The following is a 13075-nucleotide window of genomic DNA, read 5'->3' as shown; positions in this document are numbered from 1 at the left end:
TCTGAACATCTGATTGATTAGAATCATCAGAATCATAGGATGCAACAAATGCCACATAATTAGGAGTTTCTTCCACATAATCATAGGATGTAATATTGAAGGCTTTTGATCTTTTGGCTTATTACTCTCGAGGTTAGCACAATCCTTTCACACATGGCCATAGCAAGAACACTCATAACATTTTGGACCACGTGGGTCTCTTTTATTTCTATCCTGAGTACTCTCTTTTTGTTTTCCAAATTTCTTGAAAATTCTATGTTCATTCCTAAAATACCTTCTAGCTATCAAGGTAAGTTCCTCATCATCTGGTGAATCCTTATCAGATAACTCATCAGAGTTCTTCCTAAGAGTTCTAAGGGCAATATCCTTATTTTTCCTAGGTTGAGGCAAGGAAAACTCATAAGTTTGAAGAGCACCAACTAACTCTTCTATCCTCTTGGTATTAAGATAAGTGCATGACTCAATTGCAGTTACCTTCATTCTAAATCTTTCAGTGAGTGATCTCATAACTTTTCTAATAAGTTTAGTGTCAGAAACTTTCTTTCCTAGATTTATCATGGAATTTCTAATTTCACTAAGTTTACCAAAAAATTCATTGAATGTCTCATCCTCTAACATTTTAATATCCTCAAACTGAGAAACTAACATTTGAAGTTTTGAAGCCTTAACAAGATTAGTTCCTTCATACGTAGTTTCTAAGATGTCCCATGCATCCTTAGCACTATCACAATTTGAAAATTCTGGAGAACTCAGGTTGTGAAATTGCCAAGCATAGAGCATTCATAGCTTTGTCATTCACCATACGAGTTTGTTTTTCAACATTAGACCATTCGGCCGTCGGCTTATCTGGAGCTTTAAATCCTGATTCAATGACATGCCAAACGTCTATAGATTTTAGGAAAAATCTCATACGGGACTTCCAATAGCCATAATTTGATCCATTAAAATTAGTCACAGTGTTAAGGGTTTGAGACATCTTAAACAAGAAACAAAGTTCACATTTAGGAATTTAATCCTTCACAGAGTGAACCTGCTCTGATACCAATTGAAAAACGCTTAAAAGAGAAAATATCACAATTTTATGCGGAATTAACAGATATTTAAATCTAAGCAAACAATCACCAAAAACAAGTAAAATCAAACACAAAGATTTTGGTGACGAAGAGGAAATCTTTTAGAAAACGTTCTAAAAGTAAAATCTCTCCCGGGCAGCCAAACCTAGGAAATCACTATCTAAAGATTATCCAGAGATTACACACACTAGGAACACTTACAACCCTTTGCAAGACTTTGGCTCTATAAGATCAACAAGCTTCCAACTTGTCTCATCGCTCACAATCTTCTTCAACGTGATTCTCCTTATCAAACTCAATAGACTTCAATTAAGCACACAATCAAAACTAACAAAAATCCTCTAAGAGTAATCAATTTGGCTCACAACAAAATTATCACTCAAGCAAAGCCTCACACGAATTCTAGGGTTCTAAAATTCGTGCCTCTCTCTTCTATAATGATATATATATTAGTACATCAAACCCTAGATCTGAGCCCACTAAAAATACGTTTTTGGGCATAATAGGTACTGGGTGTCCAGACAAGTTAATGAGCTATCTAGACAGGGCCTTGCAGAGCAAAAACAACGTTTATAGAACTGCTGTCCAGACAGGGGGAGGGCCTGTCTGGACAGGGACTACAAACGGTGAAAATCAGCAATCATCAAAAATTTGGAAATTCCGTCGGTCCTTGATCAACATATTTGATCGATGGGTGTTTGTGGTCCGATTGAGCTGAAACTTTGCATAGACATTTATTGACACATGAATCTACATTATGAACGGTGGAGATTTGATTCTGAGCACTTTATATCAGTGTTTGAGCCCATGAACTGTAGCCTCTGTATTTTAGAACCGAATTGAGCCAACAAAAATACTAACAACATCATTTTTCTTTATAAGTTAAAAAGACATATAAAAATATATCTCACATTTTAAATTAAAAAAAATATATCTGACGAAAAGTATATATATATATATATATATATATATATATATAAAATTAACAAGAAAAATACATGGATTATAATATAGTTAACGCAATTAATGACACTAATTAATGACATGTGGATTATATTGAAGTATAATTAACGCAATTAATGACGTCATATAAATATATAGATATGATTAACACAATTAATTATATTGAAATATAATTAGGTTATATATATATATGACCCTTTTTTTTTTTTTTAGAATCCTAAACGTATTAATATACAGATTAAATTGACTAAACATATAAATACATAATAATTTGATTTATATTATTTGTTTCCTTATTTGATTCGGACATTAATAATACTTAACTTATTGAATAATTTATTATTTATATGTAGAAAACTCTTGAAATATAATTAATGCAATTAATGATGCTAATTAATGACTGGTTTTTAAAGAAAAAATTGGTTCACTCTTAAAAAGTTATTCCTTAAAAAACCAATTTAATCTTTAAAAAAAATGAATTCATACCACATGTCGCAATTTTAAACCACTTCTGAAAAAAGTTTTGGCTCATACATATATATATATATATATATATATGATTTCTGGGCTCTTCACGCTAACTCCTCTATTAAGTAAAGTTCCTTTCCATAGGGGAAAAAAGAAAAAAAAACAGTATAAGTGATTCTTATGCTTACAGTATTATTGTTACCCATTCCTGTTTACTATATTTTATTTGCGAGCTGATGGAGCTTGATTCGACGTCTTTGAGTCAAATCATAACAAAGACGTGTGGGAGAAGCATATATGGTATAGAGTTGGGAGTATAAAGTATGATATCAAAGATTCACTAATGCTTTCTTTCTTTTCTTTTTTCTAGGAGAAACTTGAGTCATACTCTCAAAATATAAGTGATTTTGTAATTATAAGGGGAATCTTTCACTTATTCTTTGAACTGTCACATTTTTTGTAATGTTTTTCTAAAGTGTAAAACCCCTCAATTGAGTATATCCAACTTTTAATTTTTTTAATATCTTCCATCCATTAGGATTTTTCATTAAATCTCAATGAAATTCTCAAAATACCCCATTTTTTATAGAAAAATATTTTTAATTTTTTTGCAAAGATTGAGGCATGGATATTTTTGCACATATCGTTAAATTCGGACCAACGCCTTAATCTTTGGATTTTTTTTTTTCTAAAACAAATGGAGGTATTTTGGAAAAAATTAATAGATTGGTGAGATTGCAAACAATTGAAAGATTGATACTCTAAATCAAGTGAAATTGAACTTTAGGGAGACATTGCAAAAGTGATGACAATTTAAGGGGCGGGTTTAAGTGAAGTTTTCCCTAATTATAATTTCGAAGTTTAAAAATTTACAATATTAGTATGTTATGTTTCAATCCATTTTAATTTCACTCACTTTTTTATTAAAAATGCCCAAAAAACCCCCACTAAAAGAACAAAGTGAAAAAAAAAAAAAAAAAAAAAAAGAAAGAAAGAAAGAAATTTCTGGATATCTCCAGACCCACCTGTGGGTCTGGGTCGAAGCATTTTTTGAATTTTCACTTTGTTTTTTGTTTTTATTTTGATTTTTAAAAAGAAGGATTTTAAGCATTTTAAGCTTCTCCTTTTTCTTTTCATAGAGAGATTGAATGGCCAAAATGAGTAAAAAGACCACAATAGACCAAAATCGAAATGGTTGTCAATTTGGGCTGGAAAGTGAAGTTGTAAAATAGGATGAAACCCAGAAATGGAGTTCCCATTAAAACAAAATGGAATCCGCATCGTGAAACAAGTATGTTGCTTCACTACACTTACAACTTCTATTATTTGATAATAATTTTCATTTGTCAATTGTCACTTGCTACTTACTAAGCCCTTCCCTACCGGTAGGCCAAAACCCACCCACCCACCATTGATCCACTGGCTTGGCTTCCAATAGAATACAAGACAGAAGGAAAATCAGAATCAAAATTTGGAAGTTATATTCAATTTCCGATTAATTTTGACCGGAGTCGAATATATATATATATATATATATATATATATATATATATATATTAAATCAAGGGTAAATATATCTAAAGTTTTTGGGTCAACATACCAAAATTTTTATTTCTCTAAGTTTTTTTTTTTTTTTTTTTTTTTTGAAAATTTACTCTTTAGGTCAATCAAAATTCCAAAAAAATTCTTACCAACAAATTTTTCTTTTTTTTAAAAAAATGGAAGGTAGCCACCCCAACCATTATGGGGTGGCCGAAAGCCACCCTAGGGGTGGCCAAGCCACCCCTAGGGTGGCTTCCGGCCACCACCAAGGGGTTCCCAAACCACCTAGGGGTGGCTCACGGCCACCCCATGGGTGGTTTGGGGTGGCCTTAGGGTTGGCTCGTGGCCACCCCTTGGATGGTTAGGGGTGGCCCGCAAAACCACCCAAGCCTAAACCCTAGGGGTGGCTCGCAGCCACCCCTTGGGTGGTTTGAGGCCACCCCAAACCACCGATGGGGTGGCCGTGAGCCACCCCTAGGTGGTTTGACCACCCCTGTGGTGGCTTTCGGCCACCCCTTCCATTTTTTTATTTTAAAAATTTTAAAAATTAAATTAATAAAAAAATATTTTGCTGACGTGGGAAAATGGTGCATTTCAACCAAGTTAACGGCAGTTAAAAAAAATTGACGGTAGGGATTTTCTTGGAATTTCGATTGACCTAAGGAGTAAATTTTCAAAAAAAAAAAAAAACCCTTAGGGAGATAAAAATTTTGGCGTGTTGATTCAAGAACTTTATATATATTTACTCTTAAATCAATTTATAAAATGGCGTTGTTTTTGTTTTTATTAGATTTTTCTCTTTGTCTAAAACAAGTAATGCTATAAAGAGGGCTAGAGTCTTCTTCGAGTCCTCTCAAATGTGATGTGGCTTTTAAAATTACTAATACATCAAAATTCAATAATAATTATCTCAAATTCAATGGTAATTTTAAAACCTACATCACATTTAGGAAGATTCAAGGAGGACTCCTCCTCATGGCTTATAGCATAATAGCATTACTCGTCTAAAACAACATGAATTTAATTATAAATTATTTCTTTCCCCAGAAATCCTAGTCATGTTCTTTGTGCTCTATTTCTCTCTCAATGTCAAACCTTCTCACTGGCAGGATTTGTTTTTTTTTTTTTTTTTTTTACATAAATACAAGCAACGGGTCAACCATGCAACACACCAAACATCCTTTTGATAGGATTCTCGGGGATTCTAGAATCTTCCCCTTGGCTTGGTCACTACGTCAATTTCCTGCTATAGATTATTTTCTTGCAAATTATGTTTGTCTTAATTGTTACACTTTGATTTTTTATTTCCATATTTAGCTTAATTTTCACCTATAAAAGCTATACATGTCCTATTGCAAAATCAAGGAAAATCTACCTTTGCTTGCAGCAAGAATTGGAGGTCCAACCCACTCGAAGTGATCACCCCCGTCCTCTTTCTCTCTTATTTATTTATTTATTTTTATTCATTTGGTATTAGAGTGTTCGTTCTTGGGAGGTTCCATTGGCTACTTAATGTTTTCTTCTTCTTATTTTTCTCCTTTGTTGGTAGTTTATCTTCCTTGTTGCCTCACTTGCGCTACTCTGGTGGTGGTGGATTCGTGAAGCAGTGGTGCGCTACCTAGACGATCATGGAGGAGTGTGGTGCCCCAAAATACCAAAACCCTAAGAAGAAGATTTATTATAAACAACTGTTTGTTTTAAATCAATAACGCCTAATGTGGTCTTTTGTATCAATAATAAAATATCACTCGCAATAGAACGAATTCTTGTTGGATAGCGCTATATTAAGAGTGTCGAATCTCAATGACTGTGTGAGAATTGTTATTAAGATTAAAAGTAACTTAAGAAAAGAGTTGTTGATTTTGTTTGTAATTGAAGTGCATAAACGTAAAAGATAATTTAAATAAAATAAGGAGAGAGTAGGGTATTAACTTCACCGCTATTCGTATATCAATGGTTAATCATATTTAATTAGAAAAATTCATTCTATGCATGATAAAAATAAACAAGAAAATACCGATATTAAGGAATAAGTATAATCCATCTTCGGTTGGCACAAACCATTCACCTAACCACTAAGATGCGGTACGATCAATTTTTTCTTAGGTATGGATTATCTAATTCCTTAATAGGCTACATACGATTAAGGAATTAGTCTATCCCATCTTCGGTTGGTATGGACTGTCTACCTAAATTACACTAAGTTAGGGTGTAGTACGCCCGTCTTCCCTAAGTATGGTCTATCAAACCCTCTTGATCATATGTCAATTAAAACCATCGTATAATCATCATCCTCATAATCACAGAAAACAAGAATGATTTGAGTTCAATAAAGGTAAATGACTTTTTAAGACAAGAGAAGAATTTCACAAATATTGAGTTTTGAAATTAAGAGCAATTGCATTAAATGATTAAGAAGAATATCAAATAGTAGTAATCCTCTAAATTATATAAGTATCATGCATAAGCAAAAATCTCTAAATTAAGATACAATCAAATCAGTGTGTATGGATAGGGTTACATTAATACCCCACAAGAGGGTTAGCCACTCATGACTCTGCTAAGATGACCTCCTGCCATGATCTTCTTCTCTTCAACTCTTCAAGCCTCCAAAAAGTATTTTCTGAATTTCGCTCTAAGCTAGCTGTGTATCTTTCTTCGATGGTTAAAGGACTATTTATAGGGAGCAAACAAACCCTAAAAACCATAGAAGTCCTAGAAAAATCGTAGACAATCTTCTAGTACAAGTAGGAGACTGAAAACCCTTTCCCAGGTGGAATTGGAGTTTGTCGTGTTTTGGAAGCTCGTGTTCGCTCGAGCCCAAGGAGTGGTGTGCCTGAGCGCAAGTGCGCTTGAGCTTAGCTGATGGGGTGTGCGAGCGTAGGTGAACTCGAGCCCACGTGTTGGGGCTCTCGAGTGCAGGTGCGCTCGAGCCCTTGTGCTGATGTGCTTGATCCCAAGGCTTCAAAATGCTTCCAAAGTGTCTTTTAGCTTAATTTTCAATGGAGTTCTTGTATCTTTCATTTAAAACCTGAAAACACGAAAACAAATAATAATGCTAAGGAATTAACATATGTGAGTTTAAGGGGCTTGGATGTGCAACATGCGGCGCTTATCACACCCCCAAACTTATATATTGCTAGTCCCTTAGCAATACAAAATAAAAAATAAACTGAAAACAACAAACTAAATTCTTCTTTCGTGGGATATACGATTGCATTTAGCGTATGCAACAGACCTTTTAAACCCTTAGGCATTCCTAGAGGACGAGTAAAGTCTTGTGAGAGTTTAACAGGAATGATACCCATAAACATTATTATTACCATGTTATCCCCAAGAATGAAGTATCGCAAAAATAATGGTTCTTATTCATTAGTAAGCTTAATAAAATAAACTCCATCTTCAAAATTCTAGGAAATTTAGAATCAAGTTACTCCACATGGCATTATGAGATATCACAAGTTCCAACTAGTGTGAAGTGAACTAACACAAAGTCATAAGGCTTCAAAAATAATCTCAATATGAATGGTTCAATACTCAAAATTTGTTGGACTCTCCATCGGATAAAACAACCAAGACATTTTTTTTTTGTATGCAGGCTGTGCAATGCTTAGCTCCCTTAAACTTTCTAATTGACCCATGTATTAAGTGCTAAGCCAATGACTCCCAAACCAAATGGGTTTAGGGCATTAGGTGTAAAAACACACCTAAGGGCTTACTAACTCGAGTGAAAAAGGATACAAAGCTAAACTAGCTATGTTATCAATCAAACCAAACTTCCTACCTTTTGATGCGAACACTCACTACTTAATGAGGCAAAAGGTCTTGTTACTCAATGAAAAGCTCAAAGTGATCAATATTATTCTTTTTTATTTTTTATGCCAAGGTTATTCCTCCAACAAGTTACCCAACTGCATTCAAGATATTGACAACATACATAATTGATTTCAGATTTCATACCTCACAGACTATGTGCTAGTGTGCTTGTGATGATCAAGTTGAAACAAGTAGCATCTCATGTTGCAAAAGAAATTAACAAAACTCTAATTTCCTAGTCAAGTGATCATGTGTTCATCATGTTAAGCTCACCAATGAAACAAAAATAAGAATTTAAAGCTCAACCACATGCTTAAGAATAACACAACAAGAATTTTGGACGGTGTTTTGTTCTTCCATATCTCCAAACTTGAATCACACATTGTTCCCAATGTGTGTATAGAATTGAAAAACAAGAGTAAGAGGATAGGAATTCCAGAATGAGCAAATGTGGGGGATACTATGCCCCCAAACATGAGTACAAAAACACATGTCCTGAAAAAAAAAAAAGTGATACTCCAACCAAATACTAGTCAAGTGCAGTGCATTGTTGTAAAAATATAACCAAAGAATAAAACAACAATGGAGAAAATAAACTTGGATGGAGATCATGTACCTTGATGGATGAGGACTCGAGCGCACAGGGCCTATGCTCAATCCTATGAAGTACTGTTCAATCTAAATCCGAGTTCCGAAGGATCTTACCTCGATCCTTCAGAAGTCCACTCAAGCTCTTCCATCCCTTCTTCTTTATAAGAGCACTAGCAGCAACTTCCTTTTGATTTTTCCTAAGTTTAGGGCACAAAACTAATTTTTGCTTCCCTATAAAAATATATTTCACAATAGCTTCCATTACCTTTCCCTATACCATTAAAATATTATTTATTTACAAAATACAAGTTCCCTACCTACCCTCATTTTTTTTCACAAAATCCCAATACAATCCTCAATTAAAGACAAAAAGATGAAAGAGGAGAGATGAAAGAGAAATGTTTATATTAAAATAATATATAGGGAATTACTTTTGGTTCCCTACATATTGGGAAACACTGTAGCAACTTTTGAGGGTTGGTTAAATGTTAGGAATTTTGATGTGACTAAGTTTTTGTGGTTTTTTTAAAAAATTTTCCTAAACATAAGGGAATGACATATAGGATATCTGCTGCTAGTGCTCTAACCGTATAGCACTGCACAAGAAATAAGGCTCCTCTTAATACCCCAAAGCATAAATAACTTCTATCAACTAGAAGACCTTGAGACTTACCATGGCGATTCTCAATGTGTTTCTCTCGAACGAGGTGAATGACCAACCTTTCTTCTCTATGGGAGTCCTTAAAAACTGGGGCAGCCAGGGAAGTTGACAAAATATTGTCCACCCCAATGAAGTCAACTTCAGTAACCTCCGAATTAAATATGACCCTTGTGGGGTTCTCATTAGGTGGTGGAGTACTTGAAGTGAGACGCATATGCTCTGGTGGGGTTCTCCAAGATTGGGCTTCAGTCAGAGGGTCGGCAAGTGGTTCTTCAACCATTTCTGTAATGTCGTCCAAGAAGAAACACTCATTCTAATCAGGTGCATGCTGGAAGATAGTGAAGATATTCAGTCTGACCTTCATATTTCCAAAGGAGATCTTCAAATCACAAACCAGATCTATCAAAGGATTGTTTCTAATCATACAACATTTTACCAAGCTTATCACTAGAGGAGTTTCTCAAATAATTTTTGGATTCTTTCAATTCATTCTCTAGAGATTTAACTTCAGAAATTAGCACTGCATTTTCAGATTTCAAAGTATTACACACAACACTTAAATCACCCACTTGTTCAAGCTATTTGTCCTTTTCAAGTTCAATCTCATTGACTTTCTTCAAGGTCTTTTTGTTCAACTTTTAATTTTATTGAATTCTTCAAAACGATTATTATAAGTAGCTGGAAGATCAACATCCTCCTTAAACTCACCCTCAGATGAATCATGCATGTTACTCACCGGGCTCTTGAGAGCTTTCATAGGAGGCAGCAAAGACCAATTAATTGACCTTTTCTTCCAGAGTACCCTCGAGGTCACCCTAGTTATATTCATCACCTTTGTAGTATTAAAAGCCTTTCCTTTGGACTTGCTCAAATTGGTACATTCAGCCCGAACTTGTTCCTATCTCGAAAACTCATAGTACTTGATGCTTCGAGAATTCATGTCTTTCTTGACAGTTTCATTCTCTCCTTGGGTGGTTCCTCTGAAAACTTTCATGATGTCAAGGTCTTTGCTTTCTTCAATAGCATAAACCTTAGGTCTAAATTGTTCAAGAAGAGGTCTCATAAACTTTCTCACCATTTTAGCATCAAAAACTTTATTTTCCCGATTAATATATAATAGAATTACGAATGCTATTGAGTTTGGCATATAATTCATCAAAATTTTTATCTTCTTACATCCTAATCTCTTCAGATTTGAAAATTAGTATTTGGAATTTTGATGATTTGACAGTTTTTGTTGCTTCATGCATAATTTCCAAAGTATCTTATTCTTCCTTGGAAATTTCACACTGTGGTATTCCCAATACAAGCATTCTTTTCATTCCTAGTCCATTCCGCCATCAGCCTGTCTGTGTGTTTCCATCCAGACTCAACAATAGTCCAAATGTTTATAGAGTTAAGATACGCTCTCATTCGAATCTTCCAATAGGCATAATCAGATCTGTTGAAGTGGGAAAAGGCGTTAGGAGATTGTGATAGAGAGTGAAACATTTGATAAGGAGTTAGAGATCACACTTAGGAAATTAATCATTCCGAGAGTGAACCTTAGGCTTTAAAGCCTTTAGTTAGTTGAGTTTAGGTAAATTAAGTTGGAGTGACTGTTATGAGAGGTCATTAATAGTTGAGTCATATTGATCTTTTTCAACATCATTTAAAATTAAATTTCACAAATTTAATAATGTACATGTTTATACAGCTAGATGTAACAAAACTAAATTTTAACCATAAAATAAATGTTTTCTATTTTACTTGAAATTGTGAGGATTGTATCCCGAGAGACAACGATGCGCACATGTCATCACCTAGTCGACTCTGAATTCTTTCTGGCCCATGATGAGAACACTGGGCCAGCAAAACATGATAGATAATTTATTTACGTATGATTAAAATAATGATTTATTTATCCAAAACCCAACATACACTACGATCACAAGGAGGGGCAAGTATACCCCTAGCTTTAATAGTACTAAAGTTTCACTAAAACACAAAATAAAGAAAGCTCCATGGCATCAACAACGTGACAGCAGCTGAGACAAGACAAGCCACTTTTATTGTACTAGAAACACACCAACTGCCCACTCAATGCCAAATAAGATTAGCTACAAGAACAGGATATTACTTCTTTTGCTGGGAAGATAGATAACTATAATTATTTTTCACCATCAATAAGATATATATAATATGAGAAAGTCTAGCATGTGGGAAATGGGATGCCACAAGTGTTAGCCACATTCCTGGCATTGGGAGAGTTGACAAGTTTTTGGAAGTTAGGGTCCTTCACATACTGGCAAAGGCAAGGCCTCTGTTCTTTTAATTTACTGCAACACAAAGCTGTGGGTGGGCTAGACGATGTGATTGCACTTGCACATGCGCTCAGCTCAAGTGGGTTGCATGTGATCGCCGTAGACACCTGAGTCCCAAGGAGAAGAGCAAGGAAGACACAAAACGCAACATATGCCATTTTCAATTTCACCTACTTGCAACAAAAGAAAGAGTGACACAAATGGAGTTTGGTGCAGTTGGGTGCGGCTGCGTGTCTTCATAATTTATAGCTGAGGAGTGACTGTAAAGGAGCTACAAAAAAAATTTCCTTGTAAACCTTTCATTATTTGCTTCGAAAAACAAACAAAAAACAAAAAAAGAAGCTAAAGAAATGATAAGAACCTAGTTCTGCCCTGTCCTTAAAGTCAATATAATTAAGAATAACTGAATATATTCTTAAATAAATTTAAAGGTATTTTGAAGAGAAAAATGCTAAAGTATCTAATTGAGAGGCCTTGATGTCATTTTTTTTAAAGTTTAGAAGTATAAATACAAATGGGGTGATAGTTGAAGAGGGTAAAGTGTATTTTTCCTCTTTACCCCCTCACTACAAGAAATTAGGTCTTTAGGGGCGACTTTAAGTCGCCCCTAAAGACCCTAAAGTGGACGCTGTTGGCAACAGCGTCCACTTTTCGACCCTAAAGGTGTCGACCCTAATAGTCCGACCCTAATGGTCAAATGTATGATTATCAGGGTCCACTTAAAAGTCGACCCTAATGATCACTTTTAGCGTCCACTTTATCGCTCCTAAAAGTCGCAATGTTTGGACCCTAAAGATGATGTAAACGGAAGCGAAAGTCGACCCTAATAGTCAAGCAATAGCGTCCACTTTTCGTTAACCATTAGGGTCGACTTTATGGACCCTAATGGCCCTTTTAAAAAAATAATAATAATAACTATTAGCGTCCAAATCCAAGTGGACGCTGATAGTTAAACCATTAGCGTCCACAAAAGTGGACGCTAATAGTCCTAAAAAATTAAAAAAAAAACTAACTATCAGCGTCCACTTAGAGTCGACCCTAATGATGACTTTTAGCGTCCACTTTATCGACCCTAAAAGATGCATGTGTTTGACTCTAAAGATGATGTACACAAAAGAATTAGTCGACGCTAATAGTTGACCATTAGCGTCCACAAATGGTCCCAAAATATTAAAAAAAAATTGACTATCAGCCTGATAGTTGACCATTAGGGTCGACATAAATGTCGACCCTAATGGTCCTAAAAAATCAAAAAAAAAAAAATGCGATCGATCGCACTTGGATTGCGATCGGTCGCAGCATCAGTAGGTTTTCGGAAATTTGCGATCAATCTCACTTGGAGTGCGATCGATCACAGCATCAGTAGGGTTTCGGAAATTTGCGATCGATCGCACTTGGAGTGCGATCGATCGTAGCATCAGTAGATTTTCGAAATTTTGGGATCGATCGCACTCCAAGTACGATCGATCGCAGCATCAGTAGGTTTTCGAAATTTTGGGATCGATCGCACTCAAAGTGCGATCGATCGCAGCATCAGTAGGTTTTCGAAATTTTGGGATCGATCGCACTCAAAGTGCGATCGATCGCAGCATCAGTAGGTTTTCTAATGATTTCCAGTTCAAGTGAAGAACAATTCACACAAATATATAACATCAAAA

General features: G+C 35.0%; 1 pseudogene; it reads right to left on the bottom strand.

The window, feature by feature from the left end:
- Positions 1–11036: 11036 nt before the first annotated feature.
- On the bottom strand, positions 11037–11581 carry LOC148584964 (non-specific lipid-transfer protein 2 pseudogene; annotated as a pseudogene).
- Between the last annotated feature and the right edge of the window lie 1494 nt (positions 11582–13075).

The sequence above is a fragment of the Corylus avellana genome, chromosome 6 (genome assembly GCF_965113065.1).
Source record: "Corylus avellana chromosome 6, dhCorAvel1.hap1.2, whole genome shotgun sequence".
NCBI lineage: Eukaryota > Viridiplantae > Streptophyta > Magnoliopsida > Fagales > Betulaceae > Corylus > Corylus avellana.
The sequence above is the reverse complement of the archived record's forward strand: the minus strand, read 5'-3'. Positions and strand labels throughout refer to the sequence as shown.